The sequence below is a fragment of the Callithrix jacchus genome, chromosome 13 (assembly GCF_049354715.1).
Source record: "Callithrix jacchus isolate 240 chromosome 13, calJac240_pri, whole genome shotgun sequence".
NCBI lineage: Eukaryota > Metazoa > Chordata > Mammalia > Primates > Cebidae > Callithrix > Callithrix jacchus.
This window is the reverse complement of record NC_133514.1, coordinates 28,733,782-28,756,962: the sequence shown is the minus strand read 5'-3', so window position 1 is coordinate 28,756,962 and position 23,181 is coordinate 28,733,782. Positions and strand designations below refer to the sequence as shown.

General features: G+C 43.7%; 1 long non-coding RNA gene across 3 annotated transcripts in view; it reads right to left on the bottom strand.

Annotated features, from left to right (window-relative positions):
* The window catches only part of LOC118146774 (uncharacterized), a 29,836-nt gene extending 7,450 nt beyond the window's left edge, over nucleotides 1-22,386 (bottom strand). The window contains exons 1-3 of one of the 3 annotated variants that reach the window (XR_013525583.1): nucleotides 22,288-22,386; nucleotides 18,847-19,116; nucleotides 3,770-3,939 (exon numbers count right to left, since the gene is read on the bottom strand). This is a non-coding gene — a long non-coding RNA (uncharacterized LOC118146774). Of the gene's footprint in view, nucleotides 1-3,769; nucleotides 3,940-18,846; nucleotides 19,117-22,287 lie in introns of those variants that run through there. The other 2 variants (XR_008475911.2, XR_004732734.3) reach the window with 2 other exon arrangements.
* Nucleotides 22,387-23,181: the final 795 nt, after the last annotated feature.

Sequence of the window (23,181 nt, the reverse complement as noted above, 5' to 3'; positions counted from 1 at the left end):
GGTTGTCAGTATCGTTATAATGATGTTTTACAGACAAGAGCAAGGTGAAATGAGATGGATACAATTTAATCAATTTGCCCATGTTTTGCACAGGAGCATAAATAACCAGCAGATAACATCTGGATTCCACACTAAGAACACAAACATTTCACTACAAAGTTACAAACGGAACATGACTCATGCCTAAAGTACACACACCTATAAATCTTCACTTCGCATGGTCCCAAAGATTCTGTAACTTTCACAGATTTGCATGTTTAATAACAAATTTGAACTTTTGGGCTACTGAGTGATCTGCAAATGTCACCCGACCTTTGTTGAAGACTCTGCGTGTATTTCAGTCAACAGGTTTTCTTCATCAAGCCCTGTGTTGTCTGTTCATCAGGCAGCAAAGCATCAGCGCATCACACCACTAGATGGCGCTAGACCCACTTGTGGGGTTCTGGGGGCGCCATCAGCGTGGGACTAGAAGCTTATGAAAAAACGGAAAGTTTCACCTCCAGGTTCCCTTTTAAACGTTCATACTGGACCATAAAAGCACATGAATTAAATATGCCATTATTCTGTCCCCCCTTTTTTTTTGAGACTGAGTCTATGTCGTCAGGGTTGTAGGGCAGTGGCATGATCTTGGCTCATTGCAACCTCTGCCTCTAGGGTTTAAGTGATTCTCCTCTCTCAGCTTCCCGAATAGCTGAGACTACAGGCATGCACTCCCACGCCCGGCTAATTTTTGTTATTTTTAGCTGAGACGGGGTTTCACCATATTGGTTAGGCTGGTCTTGAACTCCTGACCTATTGATCTGCCTGCCTTGGCCTGGGGTTACAGGTGTGAGCCACTGCACCCTGCCTATCCCGCATATTTAAAGCTGAGTTTAATAACAATAGAGCAGAGATAGAGAAGTGAGTGCCAGCCCAGCAGCTCTTAACTATCTCATGTAAGGCTTAGGGGGGAATCCTGGCCCACAGTCCAATCTCCAAGCTCTAGACACCCCACCAACAAAACAGGAAGCCAACACATTCTGGATGTTTCTTTCCAAGATAAAGTCGACCATTTGTAATATTCTTTTCAGAGACAATGGAAGCTGAAAAATAAGAGCTGAGGAAGGAGGAACTTTTCTAGAAGAACTTAAATGCAAAAAGCTATGGGATAGTAATGAAAAGTGGAAGAGAACAAAAAAGTCATGGAAAGTAAAACCAGAAAGAGGAAAAACAAACATTTTAGAACAGCAAGGTGGGGGAAGTTGGAAAGCAAAGCTCCGAGTAGAAACCAGAGTTACAAAATCTCATAGCTGGAAGGGGCCTTATAAGGAAGCAGAATTGGGCCCGAGGACTAAATATTTGCCAAAAACCACACAGGCAATTAGTGGCAGACAAGAGTGACCCTTCATTTTTGCTAACCAGGGCTCTTTCCATTGAAACATGGGCCCTCTCAATATCTAACTAAAAACGTTTCACAAAGTCCAAGTAAACACAGAGAAACATCCTCTCTTCTGTCTCCACTGCTTTCTCTGCCCACACGTGCACATGTGCACACACAGCCACCATTATAACAATACAGGAAATTGAAGGAAGCCATCTGAAACTTCAACATCGGGCACAGCTGCCACAGATAGCATATCAAATGCAAGGCTGGAAATCAGCACTGTTCACATTCGCACAGGAAGCCCGACTCTAGCTGTTTGACCCTATTTAGTAATCAGTTCCATACTCACAAAAGAATGCCAGAACAAAAACAGAAGGAAAAGAAAAAAACTCCAACCATTCTTTTCCTTTGGAAGAGGATTTATACCAAGAAGTTTAAAGAGAGGCCCAGCTGCTTTATAGAATTTTGCAGGAAATTTGGGAAACTCCATGATGCCATTGTCTTCACCGGCTCAGGAAGGTAGCCATACCAAGACAGTTATTGAGATAATTCAAACACATTAAAGCCGTATTTTACCTGGATTGTGCCTGTATTTTAGGCAAAAGTATTTTGGACCTAAAGATTTCCAATAATCATCAGATACATCCTGATCTTGTGGGAAATGCTGAGAAATTTGATGCTTTATCCACTTACCAGCTGTGTGACCCTGGTCAAATTAACTAATTATTCTGAGCCTCCTCCTCCTTCTATTGAAATGAGATTGATTAATTGTTGCCTTGAAGAATAGTTCTGAGGTGAAAATGAGAGTCAATGCTCTATGGCATGAAGACACTTCAGTAAATATTAGCCGTTTCTTTCACATATATATACATATACATATATGTGTGTGTGTGTGTGTGTGTGTGTGTGTATATATATATATATATATATATATATATGGCTTTTTGTTTTTTTTTTTCTGAGACAGGGTTTCCTTCTCTCACCCTGGCTGGAGTGCAGTGGCAGAATCACAGCTCACAGGAGTGTTGGCCTCCCTGGGCTCAGGTGATTCTCCCACCTCAGTTTCTCAAGTAGCTGGGACTACATGTGCACCACCACACACGGCTAACTTGTGTATTTTTTGTAGAGAGGGGTTTCACCATGTTGTCTGGGCTGATCTTGAACTTCTGGACTCGAACGATCCACCTGTCTTGGTCTCCCAAAGTGTTGGGATTACAGGCATGAGTCACTGAGCCCAGCCCCATTTAGTTTTTCTATTTTGCTTCATTCTGGAGAATCTGGACCTCAAGTACAGACCTTCAAGAGAAAAGTGAGAAGAAAATGCCTCATTTACAGTGGGGCCACTGGTGAGTTCCCTTAGGCCCAGTCTACATCTGAAGTTCTCAAATATTTTGGACTCAGAACCCACCTACTTTCTTAAAAATTGAGGATTCCAAATGGTTTTTTAAATGTGAGTTATCAATATTTACTATATTCACAAATAATACTGAGGGTTGGGCATGGTGGCTCATGCCTGTAATCCCAGCACTTTAGGAGGCCGAGGCAGACAGATCACTTGAGGTCAGGAGTTTGAGACCAGCCTGGCTAACATGAAGAAACTCCACCTCTATTAAAAATACAAAATTTAACTAGGCATGGTGGTGCATGCTTGTAATCCCAGCTAGTTGAGAGGCTGAGGCAGGAGAATTGCTTGAACCTGGGAGGTGAGGTTGCAGTGAGTTGAGATCATGCCACCGCAATCCAGAAATAAAATATTAATAGTGAGAAATTATTATATTATTTATTCATATAAAAGTAAAAGTAATGTATTACATGTTAATATAAATAACACAGTTTATGAAACATGTATTTTCCAAAACAAAACAAAAATGTAGTGAGGAGAGTGATGTCATTTACAGTTTACAGATCTCTTTCATGTCTAGCTTAATAGAAAGCAGCTGGATTCTCATATTCACTCTGCTGTTATACTCGGCCTGTTATAGTATCTTGTTTTAATGGAAGTTTGTGAAGAAAACTCAGCCTCTGTGTATGGGAGGAATATTTTAATAGCTTTTTCAGGTAATGGTGCTTATGGTGTGATACTGCCTAAGTTCAGTAAGTTCGAGACCACTCTGGGAAATATAGCAAGACCTTGTCTCTGCAAAACAGAAACAAATATGAGAATTAGCCAGGCATGGTGGTGAGAGACTGAAGTCCCAGCTATTCAGGTGGGTGAGGATCACCTGAGCCAGGGAGATGGAGGCTGCAGTGAGCTGTCATTGCGCCACTGCACTCCAACCTAGGTGACAGAATGAAATCTTGTCTCAAAAATAAATAAATGAATATTTATTGAGGAGGACGAGGTGAGCAGATCACTTGAGGTCAGGAGTTGAAGTCCAGCCTGGCCAACATGATGAAACCCCGTCTCTACAAAAAAAAAAAAAAGAAAAGAAAATTAGCAAAGCCTGGTAGCGCATACCTGTAGTCTCAGCTATGCAGGAGGCTGATGCAGGAGAATCACTTGAATCTGGGAGGTGGAGGCTGCAGTGACTCGAGATTGGACAATTGCGCTCCAGTCTGGGTGGCATAGTGAGACTCTGTCTCAAAAAATAAAATAATTAAAAAATAATAATTAGCCAGGTGTGGCAGCTAATTTGAAAAGCACTTTACCATGGATAAATACAATGCTATTCACTCAAGAAAGTTTCCCTAGAATTAAGTCTTTCCTTGTTTGCCTCTCTCCTTTACCCCAGCAAGGTGCTGCCATTGTTCATGCTGAAGGAATGTGTCTTCTGCAGCAGGGCAGCATCTCCCGGGCAAGTCTCTGGTGTTTTTCTGTGGTGCAGCTGCTCTCCCCTGTCCTGGGACATGGGCCATCAACCTTTCATTCCGCCTTTCCCTGTGATCTGTTCCCTGGGAGTTAATGCTCGTCTCCATGTGTCACTGAGGAGCCACGATCTGGTTTCATGGGTTTCACACTTTTCTCATAAGTATGAATTATTGCAACCCCAACAGAGGTACATTTGATCCCTTTCACAGGTCATTTCTCTCTGAGCCACTTCGTGTTTTCCAGAAGACGTGTCCTGGAGTGGCTGCAGATCTCTGCAGAACTACACCGTAGACAGATCACGTGCATCCTGCTTCAAATGTGAACAAGTCTCTCTGCTACAGAAATGCACACTTGAAGCCATCTATTCAATCCCCTCCATCAATTAAATAATAACATATTCCCCTTTTCTTTAAAGTGAAAATTCTTGAAGGCACGCTTCAAGAATTGAAGCTTGTATCCCTGCAGTCCCAGTCTTTGGAGAAGTTTGATGCTTACAATGTAAGAGCATTAGAAAATGTGGTTAGAAACACTACTGCCGAGTATTGTTGTTGTTGTTTAATTTTTATTTTTAGAGATGGGCTCTCTGTCACCCAGGTTGGAGTGCAGTGCAGTGGCATGACCATGGCTCACTGCAGTGGCAACCTCCTGGGCTCAAGTGATCCTCCTGCCTCAGCCTCCCAAGCATCTGGGACTACAGGTATGCATCACCACCTGGGGTAATTTGGCTATGTTGTCCAGGTTGGTCTCCAACTCTGGGACTCAAGCAATCCTCCTGCCTCAGCCTCCCAGCATAATCCCCCTTATGCTGGGATTATAGGCATAAGCCACTGCAGTCAGCCTCAGCGGCCTTCATTTTGTACCCAGGGAGAGTTGTGAGTGGGTGATAAGCGTGGTGGGAGAATAGATTTGTCTCTAATCTCTGTTTCAAGAGCAACAGTACTTTTGTTCTAACCACCGTTCCCCCAGTCACGTAATTCATTATATGGTCCCATTTTAGCTTGGCTCCTAAAGAGTTTAAAGCCAAATTTATAATCCCCATATAGCAGCTCTCTAGGATCTTACCACAAGTATCTGGGGAATAAAAGCCTGAAGGGCTCTATCATATTTTTCCCAGCTCCAGTATCCTTTTTCCTGTCTTCCACACCTTCATGATTGTTGTTTTGTCTTCCCTCTTGGACTTTTACAAGTATTTGGATACATTTTGTCTCCTAAAAACAGACCCACACATAAACTTTAACAGTTGGTCCTGCATCTTTATCACAGGGACATTTTTCACCTTAAAAAAAAAAATTACGGGAATCATCCCAAGCCTTCACTTTGGACTCTGGGGAACACGACAAGGCAAGAACACAGTTGAATCAGGAAAAGGCAAATCAGGATCACAAGGGAGCCTCTAGGTTTTCACAGCTGTCTAACCTGGTTCTAACACCAAGTGATGCATGAGGAATGAGCCTTGCCAGTCTACTGATTGGATTAGTATGGGGGTGGGTGGTAGCTAAGGGTGGGGGTGCTAGCAGGCAATTGCAGAGAAGATAAGGAAAGCAGAATAAGACATGTCTAGTTTTCCTTCTTTCATTCTTCACAAAGCCCTTTACAGTAAATGCACATACCACAAAGCAAAGATAGGAAAACGAGGGTGCATTTTAGCTGATCACTTCATCTGATTCATCCTGGATTGTAGCTTTGGGTCCCAGCTTTTTAATTCCTACTTCCAGTTCTCTTTGCTTTCTGCAAATGTGATTCACCACTTAGATGCCTGAAACACTGCTTGCTTTTTGTCTCATGGAGTCTTCTCAACCCCTTGGTTTGAGTGGTGTCTCCTTTTATCCTTTGAGAACCCCATTAAACCACTGGCTTCATCACCCATGGCTGCACCAGGAGCTATGGTCATGATGGAAGAGGGAAAGAGGACTGTAGTCAGAAAGATGGAATCAAAAAGCTGTTGTTGTTTAAAAGCAACACTAAGTGAATTCAATGAAAGTTGTGTGTGTGGGCCTCGTGCGGCGGCTCACATCTGTAATCCCAGCACTTTGGGAGGCCGAGGCAGGCAGATCATGAGTCAAGAGTTCGAGACCAGCCTGGCCAATATGATGATATCCCATCTCTACTAAATAGACGAAAAAATTAGCTGGGCATGGTGGCGCGTGCCTATAATCCCAGCTACTCAGGAGACTGAGGCAGGGAAATCACTTGAACCTGGGAGGTGGAGGTTGTAGTGAGCCAAGATCATACTACTACACTCCAGCCTGGACAACAGAGAGACTCCATCTTAAAAAAAAAAAAAAAAGTTGTGTGTGTGTCCCAAACCTTAATTGTTCAAATATTTTCCTTCAATTTTTTCTTTTCATTTGGTTGGTTTGGTTTGGTTTGGTTTGTTATAATAGAGCTCATGGAGAAGGGAAAAGGAGCTGAAATCCTAACCAATATGTAATTTCCATTATGTAAATATCAGCTCATTTTTTAAGACAAAAATTCATGCTGTTTTGTGGCCATCCACACAGAATCTCCATGGAAGAGACTAAGCACTGATCATATGAGACAGAAAGATGCTGAGATTGCACATTTCAGTTATCTTCTTTGACTCTACACAGGGAAAGAATGCATCCAGAGGGCTTTACTGAGAACGTTCACTGCACTGGCATTGTTTACTAAAGGAAGCAGATTCTAGCAGTCCCTGGTGAGGAAGAGGATACTTTTCCTCAGCTGAATTCTCAGAATACAGAGTGTGAGTGTGTAGGAGGAATCCAAGTGAACTGGACAAACACATGGCGTTCACACTGTGAGGACAACAGGTGGGACGCATCAGCAATAAACTGCCTAAGTTTGGTGAGGCTATTTCCTATCTAAGAGGAGCAGTGTGGCACAGTGGGAAGAACAGTAACTTCAAAGGGTTTAATTTTGGTTTTGGCTTATGGTGCTTTAAAATTGTCACTCCAAAAGCCAAATGTGTCAGGAAAACCACTTATTCCCAAGCAATGTCATGAATTACATGACTGTGAGCCAAACAACCGCTCTAGTTTAGAGCCTGGTAAGTGGCGGTTGAACCAATCAAAAAGCCTGAAAGCTGGATCTGAACCACTTGTACGTCCCCGGGGCCTTTTCTATGGTGTTTAGCCACGTTTCTGCAGATAAATGGAGCCAATGAAAGAGATTTATTTTGAAGAATCTGCTCATGCGATAGTGGTGGCTGGCAAGTCCAAAAGTCTTCAAGGCAGGCCAGCAGAATGCAATTTCCAGAAGGGGCTGCTAGTGCAGTCACGAGTCTGACTGTGGTCTGGAGGAAGAATCCCTTCCTCTTCGGGGGAGCTCAGTTATTTTCCTTAAAGCCCTCAACTGATTAAATGAGGCCCACGTACATTATAAAGGGTAATCTGCTTTATTCAAAGCCTACTGGTTTATATGTTAACCATATCTTTTAAAATATCTTTACAGCAACATCTAGACTGATGTTTGACCAAACAACTGGGCACTATAACCTGGCCAAGTTGACACGTACAATTAATCTTCACACATAGTAAGTGCTTAAGAAATTGACTTGATTTGATATTCTCAGAAAGATATATTTCTGAGTCACTATTTCTTCAGCTGAACAATGTAGGGATTAGACTTTAATATTCTAACTCTGATGGTCCAAGGGCAAAATTTAAGGCTTGAGAATATGAGAGAATCTGCAATCCCTGGTCGCCCAGATAAGTTGAAGAGGTTCCTTTTTTAAACAGATTTCTTGCAATAGTGGTAAAATATGCATAACATATAATGTAATATTTTAACCATAAAGTTCAGTGACATAAAGTACATTTACATTGTCCAACCATCAACATGATCTATCTCCAGAACTTTTCCAATGTCCCAAACCAAACCAACTCTGAAATCACTGAACAGTAACTCTTCATTTTCCCTTTCCCTTAGCCCCGGCAATGACCATTCTACTTTCCATCTCTATGAATTTGACTACTAGGTAGCTCATATAAGCAAAATCATACAGTATCTGTCATTTTGCGTCTTGCATATTCCATTTAGCATAGTGCCTACAAGATTCATCTATGTTGCTCCATGTGTCCGAATTTCATTCATTTCTAAGCCTGAATAATATACCAGTGTATGTACATACCACATTTTGTTGTTCATTCATCTGTCAGTGGACACTTGGGTTGTTTCAAATTTGGAATAGTTCAGTTCAGTTCATCAATTCAATTCAATTGGGTTGTTTGGTTATTGAGACTAAAGATGCTATAAATATGAGTATACAAATATCTGTTGGAGTCCCTGCTTTCAGTTCTTTGGAGTATACACCTATATAATCCAGAAGTGCAATTGCTGGATCCTATGGTAATTCTATGCTGAATTTTTTGAGAAACCACCATACTGTTTTCCACAATGGCTGAATCACTTTACATTACCATCAGCAATACACATGGGTTCTGATTTCTCCACATCCTCACCAACACTTGTTATTTTGCTTTCTAGAAAAATTTTTATAATGGCCATCCTAATGAGTGTGAGGTGGTATCTCATTGTGGTTTTGATTTGCATTGCCTAATAATTAGTGATGTTAAGCATCTTTTCATGTGTTTATCCCCTGTTTGAATATCTTCTTTGGAGGAATGTCTCTGTGTCCTTTTCTTACTTTTGATGGAATTGTTGAATATTATTTTATATTCAAGAATGTCTCTATAAAATAGTTTAGCCAGGCCACATATACTGAATGCCAATAATTTCTACAATAAAAATGCATTGCTAATAAAGCAAACCTAAAATGGGATACCACCTCACACCCATTAGGATGGCTACTCTCAATAACAGAAAATAACAAGTATTGGTGATGATGAGGAGGAGCCCTTGTGCACTGCTGATGACAATGTAAAACAATGCAGCCTTTATAGAAAACAGGTGGATGGTTACTCAAAAAATTAAAAATACAATTACCATACCATCCAACAATTCCACTTTTGGGTATATACCCAAAGGAATTGAAAGAAGGGTCTTGAAGAGATATTTGTACACCCCTGTTTATAGAAACATTATTCACAATAGCTAATAGCCCGGCGGTTTTCTGTGCTGTTTTTGAGACAGAGTCTTGCACTGTCACCTGGGATGGAGTGCAGTGGCATGATCTTGGCTCACTGCAACTTCTGCCTCCTGGGTTCAAGAGATTTTCCTGCCTCAGCCTCCCAAGTAGCTGGGATTACAGGTACATGACGCCCAGCTAATTTTTTTTTGTATTTTTAGTAAAGACAGGGTTTTGCCATGTTGGTCACACTGGTCTCAAACTACTGACCTCGTGATTCACCTGCCTCGGCCTTTCAAAGTACTGGGATTACAAGGCATGAGCCACTGCACCTGGCCAAAATGGGGAGTTTTTAATAGGTACAGACTGTTAGTTTTGCAAGATGAAAAGAGTTCTAGAGACTTGTTGCTCAATAGTCTGAATGTACCTAACACCACTGAACTGTACACTTAAAAATGATTAAGATGGGAAATTTGATATTATGTGTGTTTTACCACAATTGAAAATAAAAAATATTTTGTATTTTCATTTTACTTCATTTAATAATATCAAGTGAACATCTTTTCACATGAATGAGCATATTTCTACATTATTATTTTAGTGGATACATAATGTTCTATTTCATTATTACATAATTTACTCAATCAAATTGCCAGTTTTTGTAAATTTATATATATATATATATATATTTTTTTTTTTTTTGAGATGGACTCTCACACTGTTGCGTGGGCTGGAGTGCAACGGTATGATCTCGACTCATTGCAACCTCTGCCTCCCAGGTTCAAGTGATTCTGTTGCCTCAGCCTCCCAAGTAGCTGAGATTACAAAGGTGCCTGCCACCACATCCGGCTAATTTTTTGTATTTTTAGTAGAGACAGGAGTTTCACTATGTTGGCCAGGCTGGTCTCCAACTCCTGACTTCGTGATCCACCTGCCTCAGCCTCCCAAAGTCCTGGGATTAAAGGCATGAGCCACTGCACCCAGCCTGTAAATTTATATTTTCTACAAAGCTAATATCATGAAGAAACCGCGATGAACATTGCTGCAAGCTAGAGCTTTGCCAACTGTGCAACTGTTTCCTTAGAATAAATTCCTAGAATGGAAATGCTAGCTCAAATACATCCAGAATCTGACCACTTTTTACAGTCTACCTTGCTATGCCCCCACCCCCACATAGCCACACTGCTCTCCCCCTTGCTACCTTCAGGCATCATGATACCCATGGTCATCAAGGGTGGCTTTCCCTGACCACGCATTGCAACTGAAGTCCCCTCCACCCACCCAACACACACTCACTCCCTGTCTGCATCTCTGCTTGTTCTCCACAGCACTGATCATTCTCTAATAAGCTACCCCTTCTACTTGTTTATCTTGTTTATTGTCTGTCTTCCTCCTCTCCAGGATGTCAGCTCCATGAGGGTCAGGCTTCCTCTTTCAACTCCATCCCCAGCCCCCAGAACTAAAGTGTTCTTTAAGTTTCTCTTCAACATTGCAACAGTAAGACCCAGTTCCTGTTTTGAAGGAATTTCATGATCCACTGGGGGAAACTGACCTCAGACAATAGAGTGAATGATGCTGTTGTATTCCAGATATGCACAACGCTCTGGAGAAAGCATTGAGGAAGCAATGACAGAGGAGGTCACATCTGAACAGAACCCTGATGGGTGAATCTAGGAACAATTCAGAGGGGCAGTAACTCTCCAGGGGCACATTCTGATGTGTGTGGACCATGGGCTGGGGTGGAGGGTGGGGAATGGTTGTGGCCAGACTGTAACTAGTGTTGAGGGGCATTGAAAGAGCATTAACTTTCTTTTTTTTAAGAGACAGGGTTAGGAGGCTGAGGCAGGAGAATTGCCTGAACCCAGGAGGAGGAGGTTGCAGTAAGCCGAGATCACGCCATTGCACTCCAGCCTGGGTAACAAGAGCGAAACTCCATCTCAAAAAAAAGAGAGACAGGGTCTGTCTCTGTCATCCAGGCTGGAATGCAGTGATATGATCATAGCTCACTGCAGCCTCAAACTCCTGGAAGAGCCTTAATTTTAACCTGTAACATTCAGGTTAAATTTCAACTTGTCACATTCAAACTGTCCCCTGGGGCTTCACCACTGCCAGGCCACCTGATGATGATGATAGAAGATTAAATTAAGCTCTTATCTCCACTCTAGCACATCCCTGTTTGAGATAGGGCAGCCTAGCACAAGCTGGCTTACACACTATGCTTCTGACGGGTCCTTCCTTGGAAGGCTGTGCTCTGTGGCTGGAAGTTTGAAAAACATCTCTGCTGGCAATGAAAGCTGCTGCCTTATAGAATGACCAAGGCCAGCATTTTGGGAGGCTGAGGCGGGAGGATCATTTGAAGTCAAGAGTTTGAGACCAGCCTGGGCAGCATAGCAAGACCTTGTCTCTACAAAACAAACAAAAAATAGCCTGATATAGTGGTTGGTGCCTGTAATCCCAGTTAGGGAGGCTGAGGCGGGAGGATCACTTGACCCTAGGAGGTCAAGGCTGCAGTGAACCATGATTGCACCCTACACTCTATCTAACCTTGGCAACAGAGAAAGAACCTGTCTCAAAAACGAAAAAAAAATGACCAAGTGGAATCTTCTCCTTCCTCCTTGCCAGCGGGCAAGGCCCTAGGGGCAACCTGTAAAAGTATGTAGGTTTTCTGGAGAAGATTAAATTGTAATAGGTATAGAAACCAACCTTGGGCTTTGGGGAGGGCTCAAACCTTGTCAAGCCTCAGCAAGAAAGAATGGTGCTGCCTTCTACATGATAGCAAGTCACCCTTCCCGGCAGCACACGTGAGATGAGCTCCTGTTCCAATCCCTGTGTCCCCCAAGAAGTAAAGCAATTCACTAAAGACACACACTCAGTTAGCAAAACAGGTGACGTCAGCTTTCCAACTCTCACGCTTTCGATGGGTTGTTTAACGTCCTAAAAAACCCACCAAGATGAAAATAGTGGAAGTGAGGCTGAGGTGGGAGGATCGTTTGAGCCCAGGAGTTCGAGGTTGCAGTGAGCCATGATTGTGCTACTGCACTCCAACCTGGCAACACAGTGAGACCCTGCCTCAAAACAAACAAATAGAAAATGTGGAACTGCAGAAGCAAGGGTACAGAACTTGGAACCTAGGTGGACAGGTAAGAGGAGAGGGCAGGGAGGGGCATGGGACAGGGAAGGTCGTGGAGGACTCCTAGACCACTGGATTTTGGCCAAATCTATTTTCTCATCTGCAAAACAAGAGAGAAACTCATGCTCTCCAAGCACCCTGTTACCCCTCACTGTGACGTTTCTTTGTCTTTGAAAAGTTTAACGCATATAAATATGACAGATTCCCATTGTCGATCAATTTCTAGAAAGTTGCAACTAAGGTTATGAAAGAGAGACCTAGGTCATGCCTAGGTAATAAAACACTGACCTCGGGAGTCACGTGGCCCTTAGGTGGAACAGAACAACCTAGCCTGGCTCACCGCAACTCATGGCTACCTGACTGAGTGCTCGTGGCGCCCCTTGCCACCCTGGGATATGCCCCTGCTGGACCAGGTTGGCCCAGCCACTGGGCAACACAAGTCCCCTGCCTCCTGCGCCCCCCATGCTCCTAAGAGTCTTAGGTTTTGCATCATAGCAAAGGACTTGGATGAGCCCTCTGAGGTCCCCTCCAGCTCTCAGGTCTGAGGCTATGCCTTTATGAATGTTGCATTTCTACTCTGCAAAAAATTAATGATACCATGTCTGAAATTTGCCATGAATTCCTTGGGATAGAAGTTGAGTTAATTTTGTTGCCTACGATTTCTGCAATCCAATAAAATGACAATACTCAGACTGAGCTTGATGGCTCATGCCTGTAGTCCCAGTACTTTTGGAAGCAGAGGCAGGAAGACTGCTTGAGTTCAGGAGTTCGAGGCCGCAGTGAGCTGTGATTGCACCACTGTACTGTAGCCTAGGCAACATAGTGAGACCCTATCTCTGCAAAAATTTAAAAACTTAGCTGGGCATAATGGTACGCATCTGTAGTCCCAGTTATTCAGGAGGCTGAGGCAGGAGGCTTGCTTGAGCGCAGGACGTTGAGGCTGCAGTAAGTCCTGATATTGCACCACTACATTACATTGCAGCCTGGCCCACAGGCTTTTTGAGACTCTGTCTCAAAAAAAAAAAAAAAAAAAAAAAATTCCTACATCGTTTACAAAGCACTCTAAGTGGTCAGAAAGGCAGGGATCTGAACCACTTTTTCCATTTTACAGATAAATACATTAGCATTGTTTCTTATAATGTGAATCCTTATTATTACTGAAAGTAATCCATTTTGAATGAAAACACAAATTGCTAGGAAAAAATGGCTGAGAGAATCTCTCTTGGTCAACTTTCAAGGAATGCTCCCGATCTAACCTTCAACAAAAAGAAAAGGCAAAGCGATGTTATCTTCTAGGTCAGAAAAATAAACAGACTTTTCTGTTTTCTTCCCTCTTTTGTAAGCAGTGACACTTGAGAAGTTTCTCACCAGCAGGTTTCTGCTGGAGCCTGAGAATTATCTGACTGACATGAGCCTAAACAAGGGTGGAGACAATCTGAGGACGCCTCCCTGGTGCTCTAAACAGCATGTTGTGAGTGGATGGAAATGAAGGCTACAATTTTTAGGGAAAAGTCTTCCCGTTCATTTTTTAGTGATATTGCGTGGTATCCCTGACCCCTGAAAATGTTGAGAAGGGTAGAAAGGAATGAGATTTGTCAGTATTTGCTTGCTGCCTGCATGAGAATTGGATGATTTCCAGGGAACCCCAGGGGTCAAATTTCTTAACTGGAAAGGGGTGGGACTAGCGAAGGCGCAATCGGGAGTCCCATCAGCAGAGCCTACTCTTGCTGTGCGGTTTAACCTACATTATAGCCCTAGGAGGTTCACAGGCTTCTTTCTCTGTCCTCTGTAGGGGGCTCAGTAAAATTGCCGCAAGTCAAACATTTAAGAAGTGATACCTGGCCCTGCAAGGTACCTCACATCTGTAGTCCCAACATTTGGAATGCTGAGGTGGCAGGATCACTTGTGGCGGGTTTAAGACCAGCCTAGGAAACATAGGGAGACCCTATCTCTACCAAAAAAAAAAAAAAGTTTAAACAAATTAGCCAGGTGTGGTCAGTTTGTTTAAACTTAAACAAATTAGCTGTGCCTGTAGTCCCAGCTACTCAGAAAGCTGAGGTGGGAGGATCCCTTGAGCCCAGGAGTTTGAGGCTGTAGCGAGCCATGATCATGACACTGCACTCCAGCCTGAGTGATAGAATAAGACCCTCCCTCTGAAAAAAAAAAAAAAAGCGATAGCCCTGGCTTTGAAAACCAGCTATCTGGAGTCCAACTTCAGTACTCTTTCCTTCTGTTATACAGACCCAAACACCATGAATGTTCTTAGTCCCCATCAGAGTGATGACACTGAGGTGGCTTCCAGGACATATTAGTCCATTTTCACACTGCTATAAAGAAATACCCAAGGCTGGTTAATTTACAAGGGAAAGAGGTTTAATTAACTCACAGTTACTCATGACTAGGTAGGCCTCAGGAAACTTACAATCATGGTGGAAGGTGAAGCAGGCACATCATACATGGTGGCAGGTGAGAGAGAGGGATGAGCTCCTTATGAATCCATCAGATCTCGTGAGAACTCAGTCATGCAAAGAGCATGGGGAAAACTGCACTCATGTTCCAATCACCTCCCTCAACAAATGTGGACTATAAGTCCCTCCCTTGACACATGGGGATTACAATTTGTGATGACATTTAGGTGGGGAGGCAGAGCCAAACCATATCACAGGGGAATAAGATTATGAGTCTCCCAAATCGACCATGATCTGGCTCTGAAGCAGCAAGATTCATTGAAAACAAGGCTTTACAGCAGGAACTGACAAACCAAAGCCCAGGGGTCAAATCTAGCCTATCGCCAGTTTGTATATGGCCAGAGGGTTTAAAGTAGTTTTATATTTTTAAATGGTTGGTGGGGAGGGACGCAAAAGAAGCACAGTCTTTGTTACATATACAAATTATATGAATTTCAAGCTTGAGTGTCCATAAATAACATTTTATTGGAACACAGCCAGGCTTATTGTTTACATATTTTCTGTAACTCTTTTTGTTGAGATGAGGTCTCACTCTGTCACCCAGGTTGGAATGCAGTGGCATGATCTCAGCTCACTGCAACCTCCACCTCCCAGGCTCAAGCTGTTCTCCCACCTCAACTTCCCAAGTAGCTGGGACCACAGGTGTGCACCACCAACCCTGGCTATTTTTTTTTTTTTTTTTTATGTAGAGATGTGGTCTCACTAGTTACCCAGGCTGGTCTCGAGTTACTGGGCTCAAGCAATCCACCCACTTCGACCTCCCAAAGGCAGAAGCATGAGCCACTGCATCCAGCCTTGGATGTGAGGTTTCTTAGAATAGACACAGGAGGTGCAGGGGGTTCCAGATCCACAGCTTAAGCAGATCTAAACCAAATGCTTCATGATTTCTACCCTGGTTCTTGAAGCTTCCCTGATGAAACTGTAACTCTGTATTTTTGTTTGGAACCTAAGTATTAAGTACCAAACTAGGTGTTTACTTTACTGATGTCCAGCTGTATCCAAAGAAAAATCCTAAAGTACCAAGAAGAAAGAATGAAGTAAATAATTTTTAAATAGCCCTTCCTAGGGAACTTTCTCTCATGCAGCTTTTGGATAAGAGTTGGAGGGTATCAGTTCAAGGGTTTAGAGAAACGTTGTTTTGTGTCCTTAACTGAAGAGTGATCTGTAGACTCGTAACCTATTTTGTTGCGATGGAAGGCGGGAAGGATCTGAAGGCAAAGCCAGGAATCTTTCAGGAAACAGTTCAGGGTCCACCCTAGCCCATGAACAAGTCAGAGCTTTATTCTCCAGAAAGGGCTAAAGCTGATTTCATCCTGGAAGATTTTCAAAGCTCGCGTCCACCACCCCACGAAAAAATTCCATCAATGCTTGCGTTTGTATGGACAAGAAGGCGTGTGTCTCCTAAACCCCTTGTGGAGACTGGTGTGCATGAAGCCCTTTTATGCTGACCTGACTCTTAGTCTAGGTGACATTCTCCTTCATATTTCTTGATGGAGACAGGTTCACATAGCTTAAAGCACTAGAATCCAAGAATTCTGAGTCCACTTCATTTTTCTATTAATCACATGCTGCCACTCCCAACTCCCCATGCTTAGTGATATCAAAAGTGTAGCCATATGTGGTATGTTAACTGGGTAACAGCAGTATCACATCGTTCCCCCTCCACCTTACAAAAAGCACAGGCTGCAGAACTGTGAGCTCAGCTTCCACAGAAATGGAAACTCTCAAGCACTGTAGTGTGGCCTTGACAATCCATGCAGGGGGCTAGAGCTTGGGCTGACCCCCAAGAGCTAAGGTTCCTTCTTAGCATTTGGCCTCACGATGTGGATTTCACCTGAGGAGTGTCATAAAACAAATCACTGCATTGGTTATCTCTATAGAAATCCAGTCCTCCCCTCCATCTGTCCCTCCCATCCCAACACTCAGCAGGGAGCCTCTGCTGATTTCTAAGCAGCACAATATGCCTGTGATCAACCACGTGCTAAAAGATAATGCTGAAAATCACCAGACAGTGGACTGTGAGCACATCTATACCCAGCATTCATTTGAAGGGGTTTTTCAAGTTTGGAGGTCTCATCCTGCATTGGTGGAATCCTATGTTCCCCTGTGGGGAACTGGAGAATCCAGGTTTGAGACCACATTTTTGAACTCGGATGCAGCCTTCCCTTTACCCTGAAGGTTGAAAGCTCCTACAGAATGCAAGGAGGTGTGAATAGCAGCTGGATTCTGAAAGTAAAACCTCCTTCATTTTGACTTCATTTGCATGTTTTTTTACCCAGATTGTTGCAACCAAATTAAATCTCTTCGGCTCCTACCTAGCTCCTTCTCCCAGAGGTGAGGCATTAGGCAAAGATAAGGGAGTGTCAGGAGAAGCCTTTTATCGGGGAAGAGAAATGGAGGATAAAAAACAGAGGGTGGTGATTCAATTACATACAGCACATTTCCTGTTCTTGCAGACTGATGGCTGACAGTTCAAAGAGATTAAAGGTAGCCTTTTCCAATCACTCCTTTAAAGTCTGCATTTCTATCTGTGAGCCGTTAGTACTGGGTGAAATAAATATCTTAAGACTCTGTTACTTGTTATTTTTTAAAGAAGGGGAGCTTGGGTAATTAAGTAGATACATGATTTGAGAAGTCAGTGATTGCACCTACTAAGACATACCTAAAGTGGAGTCCCCCAAGTAATTTGAAGGGGAGACCTGGAATGCAATTACATACAGCTCTAGTAAAGCCACAGGTGACTGAAACCTTAATTACAATGAAGGAGAAACAGACTTTGTGAGGATTTAGAGTCAAACCTTCCTCTTGCCATTTGCCAAGGGGAAAAAGAAAAAAGTAAAAGGAAAGAGAAGAGACAGCAAACACTTCTGTCCACACCTGCCCTGATTTAAATTTCCTCTAGGGCCCACTAGACTTAGCTCTGAGATAAATGCGTATTTAGATCAATTGTCTCGCAGGGGCTAAGATAAGGAGAAGAAAGATACTCAGAATCCAGCTCCTTCTCCACTTCGTGAATCTCTCATTAAGGAAGAACCTGTTGGGCTCTCAAGATTCACTTTCATGAAATGGCCATAATTAAAAAATCAAAAAATAGCAGATGTTGGCATGGATATGGTGAAAAGGGAACACTTTTACACTGCTGGAGGGAATGTAAACCTGTACAACCACTATGGAAAACAGTGTGGAAATTCCTTAAAGAGCTAAAAGTAGAACTACCATTTAATCCAGCAATCCCACTATTGGGTATCTACCCAGAGAAAAAGAAGTTATTATATGAAAGAGATAGTTGCACATGCATGTTTATAGCAGCACAATTTGCAATTGCAAAAATAATGGAACCAACCCAAATGGCCATCAGTCAATGAGAGGATAACAAAATGTGGTGTGTATATACCACGGAATACTGCTCAGCCACGAAAAGGAACGAAATAATAGCATTCGGAGCAACCTGAATAGAATTAGACACTTACTCTAAACGAAGTAACTCAGGAATGGAAAACCAAACATCTTTTTTTTTTTTTTTTTTTTTTTTTTTAAGATGGAGTTTCACTCTTGTTACCCAGGCTGGAGTGCAATGGCGTGATCTCAGCTCACCGCAACCTCCGCCTCCTGGGTTCAAGCAATTCTCCTGCCTCAGCCTTCCGAGTAGCTGGGACTACAGGTGCACACCACCATGCCCAGCTAATTTTTGTATTTTTAGTAGAGACCGTGTTTCACCTTGTTGACCAGGATGGTCTTGATCTCTTGACCTCGTGATCTACCCGCCTCGACCTCCCAAAGTGCTGGGATTATAGGCGTGAGCCACTGCTCCTGGCCAAACATCTTATGTTTCTACTCGTAAGTGGGAGCTAAGCTATGAGGATGCAAAAGCATAAGAATGATGTAATGGACTTTGGGAGTCAGGGGAAAGGGCCGGAAGGGGGTGAGGGCTAAAAGACTACACATTGGGTACACTGTACACTGCCTGTGTGATGGGTGCACCAAAATCTCAGAAATCACCACTGCAGAACGCAACCAAACACCACCTGTTCCCCCAAAACCTATTGAAATAAAAAAACATATACTCACTCTATGGGTTGCTGGATTTTGTTTTCTAACTAGATGGAGGTTTCAAGTCACCAAGGGCCACATGTCACCCTAGAGCCTTGAACATAGTGGGTGTCTGTGTTTGCTGGGTGCTGCAGGGATGGTCCCTCAAGGCAGGAAAGAGGTTTCTTTATTAAGCTGCCTCAGACCACGGGGTGGCCCTCCTCCGCTGCTTTCTCTTCATCCTCTGTTCTTCAGAGGCACGTCTGATCGTAAAGCAGATTGCCTTCTGGTCCATATGATTGTAGAGCCCTGGAAATATGCCAGGTACTATGTTAGGTGCTGGGGACAGAGAGAGGAAGAAGGCCATGTTTGCCTTCAAAGAGGCTATTGTCTAGGAGCAGACCCAGACCCAAACCAAAACAAAGTAACACAAAACAAAAGGCAGACCCAGACAATACAAAATAATGTGGCCAAACAGAGCGAGCCCAGAGGAAGGACACTTAGTCTCTGCCTTGGGGGTTTCTTAGACGAACCATCACTTGAAGAATCCCTAGGAATTAGCTAGGCAGGTTTAAAAATTTCCCCTCAGCTCCTTGACAGAAGTGTTTGGAAGTTTCAGCTGGTGGGACTCTGATTCACCACAGAGGATGCTGGTGGCGCTGCCGGAGATGCCCAGCTCACTAACAAAGACAGTGAGTAAGGGCTGAGCACTTGACGTGGAGTCCCAAACTTGTCACCACTCTGGATAACATTTAATTTTGTTTTATGTTTTAATCTCTAGATTCTTCAGGTCTTGAAAATTGATGTCTACCAATTAAAGTGCATTGACTAAACCAGCCCAATTTGCTTTCTCAAAGTTTACAAAAAACACACACATATAACTGCCAATCAAAGCTTTTGATTATGATACTCAAGGATACCTGACCAAAGGCAATGTGGTGCCTTATGAAATCAGCAAAATGTTCTAATCACTGTGTACAGCCCTTTTGTGCTAGGACAAGATTTGCACAAGTCTGCTCTTGTCGTTCTTGTTTTTATTTTTTATTTTAATGATACTGAAGAAAGCAACCAGCTCTTTCACTCTGGTCAACTCTAATTTCATGTGTCAGGAACTATGCCTGAATATTAGATAGCCTAGGAAAATTTGTGACTTTTTATTCATGAGCAAGCACACTTACTCTATTTAATTAAGTTTTTGGTTGACCCCAGTCTCTTTTTTCTCTTGTTTTTCTTTTCTTTTTTGAAGACAGAGATTTTCTTTGCTGTCTAAGCTGGAGTTCAGTGGCATGATCATAGCTGCTTACCGCAGTCTCGAACTCCTGGACTCAAGTGATCCTCCCACCACAGCCTTCTAAGAAGCTGGGGCTACAGGTATGTACCACCACACCCTGTTAATTTTTAAATATTCTAGAAAGATAGGGTCTTGCTCTGTTGCCCAAGCTGGTCTTTTTTTTTTTTTTTTTTTTTTTTAGATGGAGTTTCGCTGTTGTTACCCAGACTGGAGTGCAATGGCACAATCTAGGCTCACCACAACCTCCGCCTCCTCCTGGGTTCAAGCAATTCTCCTGCCTCAGCCTTCCGAGTAGCTGGGACTACAGGCATGCACCACCATGCCCAGCTAATTTCTTGTATTTTTTTAGTAGAGACTGTGTTTCGCCTTGTTGACCAGGATGGTCTCGATCTCTTGACCTTGTGATCCACCCGCCTCGGCCTCCCAAAGTGCTGGGATTATAGGCGTGAGCCACTGAGCCCAGCCCAAGCTGGTTTTAAACCCTAGGCTCCAGCAGTCCTCCTGTCTTGGCCTCTCAAAGTACTGGGATTATAAGTGTAAGCCATTCCACTTCTCCATGATGTCTCCAGCTTCTTCATGAAAGAGATCCACAACTGGGCGTGGTAGCTTACCCCTGTAATCACAGCACTTTGGGTGGGGTGGGGGTGGGGTCCAAGGCAGGCAGATCACAAGGTCAGGAGATCGAGACTATCCTGGCTAACACAGTGAAACGCTGTCTCTACTAAAAATACAAAAAATTATCCAGGTGTGGTGGCACGTGCCTGTAGTCCCAGCTACTCTGGGGGCTGAGACAGGAGAATCACTTGCACCTGGGAGGCAGAGGTTTGCAGTTAGCCGAGATCACACCACTGCACTCCAGCCTGGGCAACGGAGTGAGATTCCATCTAAAAAGAGAGAGAGAGAGAGAGAGAGAGAGAGAGAGAGAGAGAGAGAGAGAGAGAGAGAGAGAGAGAGATATCCATAAACGACATTCATTGTCTCCAATAAGCTGGGAAATTCAGAAACCTAAAACATCAAGATAAGAAAAAAAACAAGCAAACTGAGGTTCCTGATAATTACCAAGAAACTCATGTCCCTGCCTTGTGACCCTGGAATATTTTATGAGGTGATTTCCAGGCGGGTGGTCTGATGCCAGGCAGCCTGGGAATGACCTCTCTGTTCTCCTCCTAGACCAGGACATCTCTGCATTGTCCAGGGCTTCAGCTACCTTTTTCTCTTCCAAACGCTTGCCTTGGCTGGGCATCTGCTCCCAGGAACTCCTGTCTCATGTTTCCACGGCCTGGGCCAGAATCTCCACTTAGACTTTTTGCAGACGTCTCAGTGGACTCCCAATTTAACTCATCATCCTTTTCCCTCATCTCAAACCTGTTTTTCCCCCTGCACTGCTTATCTCAGACAGCAGCACAACTCTTCACGTGGTCAGTGCAGCTGTGATCTGGAGTGCAATCCTTATCGCCCATCTCTCATTCTAAAAGGGCTGCTGCTGCAAGCTAGGTATTCTTCCTCCTCATTTTCTCTGTCCCTCACCTCCTACTATTTCTTCCCTACACCACTCTCTCAGTTTGGGCACTTTACGATCTTTCGTGGGTATTATGCAAGGCTCTCCCTGCCTAAATCCTTTCCACTGAATCCAGCCTCCACACACCTTGCAAGGCTTTTCTTTTGTTTGTTTTTCCTTTCTTTATTATTTTAGAAGCAGGATCTTGCTCTATTGCCCAGGCTGGAGTGCAGTGGCATGATCAAACTACTTCCTGCCTTGGCATCCGAGTAGCTGGAGTACATGGGACTTACAGGCATATGCCATCATACCCTGCTAATTTTATTTATTTATTGTAGAGATAGGGTCTGACTATGTTGCCCATCCTGGCCTCAAACAATCTGTACACCTCTGCCATCCAAAACTTTGGGATTGTAAGGCCGGTTGCCTTGCCGGGCATCAAACAGACACATTCATTACTCTCTGCGCCTGATAACTGTGTCATCACCCGAGCTCATTATCTGGCTTCCCCACAAAGCTTCCCCTACCCGCCTCTTCATACCATGCCCAAGCCCACATTCAGCACTAAATTATGCATCCAACCTCCAGCCCGCTGTTAAAAACCCCTACAGAGAAATTTTTTTTTAAAGAAGCCCCACCGTTCCCTGCCCAGCAACAGCCTGCCCCATATGCCCCCAGCAGACCCGCGTACCCAAGGTCCTGCCCGCCTACCAATGGCAGCTAGTTTCATGTACTTCCTACTTTAACTCCATGTATTTCCAGCTCCTCAACAGCCAATAGAAATGCCTTCTCTTTGTTTCCCGAGAAGTCACTCAAGGCCCACTTACCCAAAGTCCCGCCCACCTACCAATGGCTGCTAGTTTCATGTACTTCCTTCCTTAACTCCATGTACTTCCTACTCCTCAACAGCCAATAGAAATGCTTTCTCTTTGTTTCCCGAGTAACCAATCAATTGCCTGCACTCCCCATAAAAATCCCACACCCTGAACAGCCAGGCACAACTTCTCTGGCTCACACTTGGACCACTGAAGCTTGCCCAGGGGCTGAATAAATTGGCTTCTCACTTTTTTATACTCGCCTCAGTTTCCTCGTTTTACCTCAGCAATAAATCTTACAGGGATTACAGGTGTGACTCGGCCAGACTTTTCTTTCAGAAAATTAGATCCAATTCCTTGTGGTTTGGACTTAATAAAAATTTATTCTCACAGTCTAGAGGCTAGAGTACAAAATTAAGATGTCACCTGGGACTAGGGGCAGTGGTTCACACCTGTATTCCCAGCATATTGGGAGGCTGAGGGAGGCGGATCACTTGAAGTGAGGAGTTGGAGATCAGCCTGGCCAACATGCCAAAACCCCTGTCTCTACTAAAAGTACAAAAATTAGCCAGGCATGGTGATGGGGGCCTGTAATCCCAGCTATTTGGGAAGTTGAGGCAGGAGAATTGTTTGAACCCAGGAGGCAGAGGCTGCAGTGAGCTGAAATTGCACCACTGCCCTCCAGCCTGGACAACAGAGCCAGAGTGAGACCCTGTCTCGAAAAAGAATGTCACCTGGGCTTGCTCCCTCCAAAGGCTCTGGAAGAATCC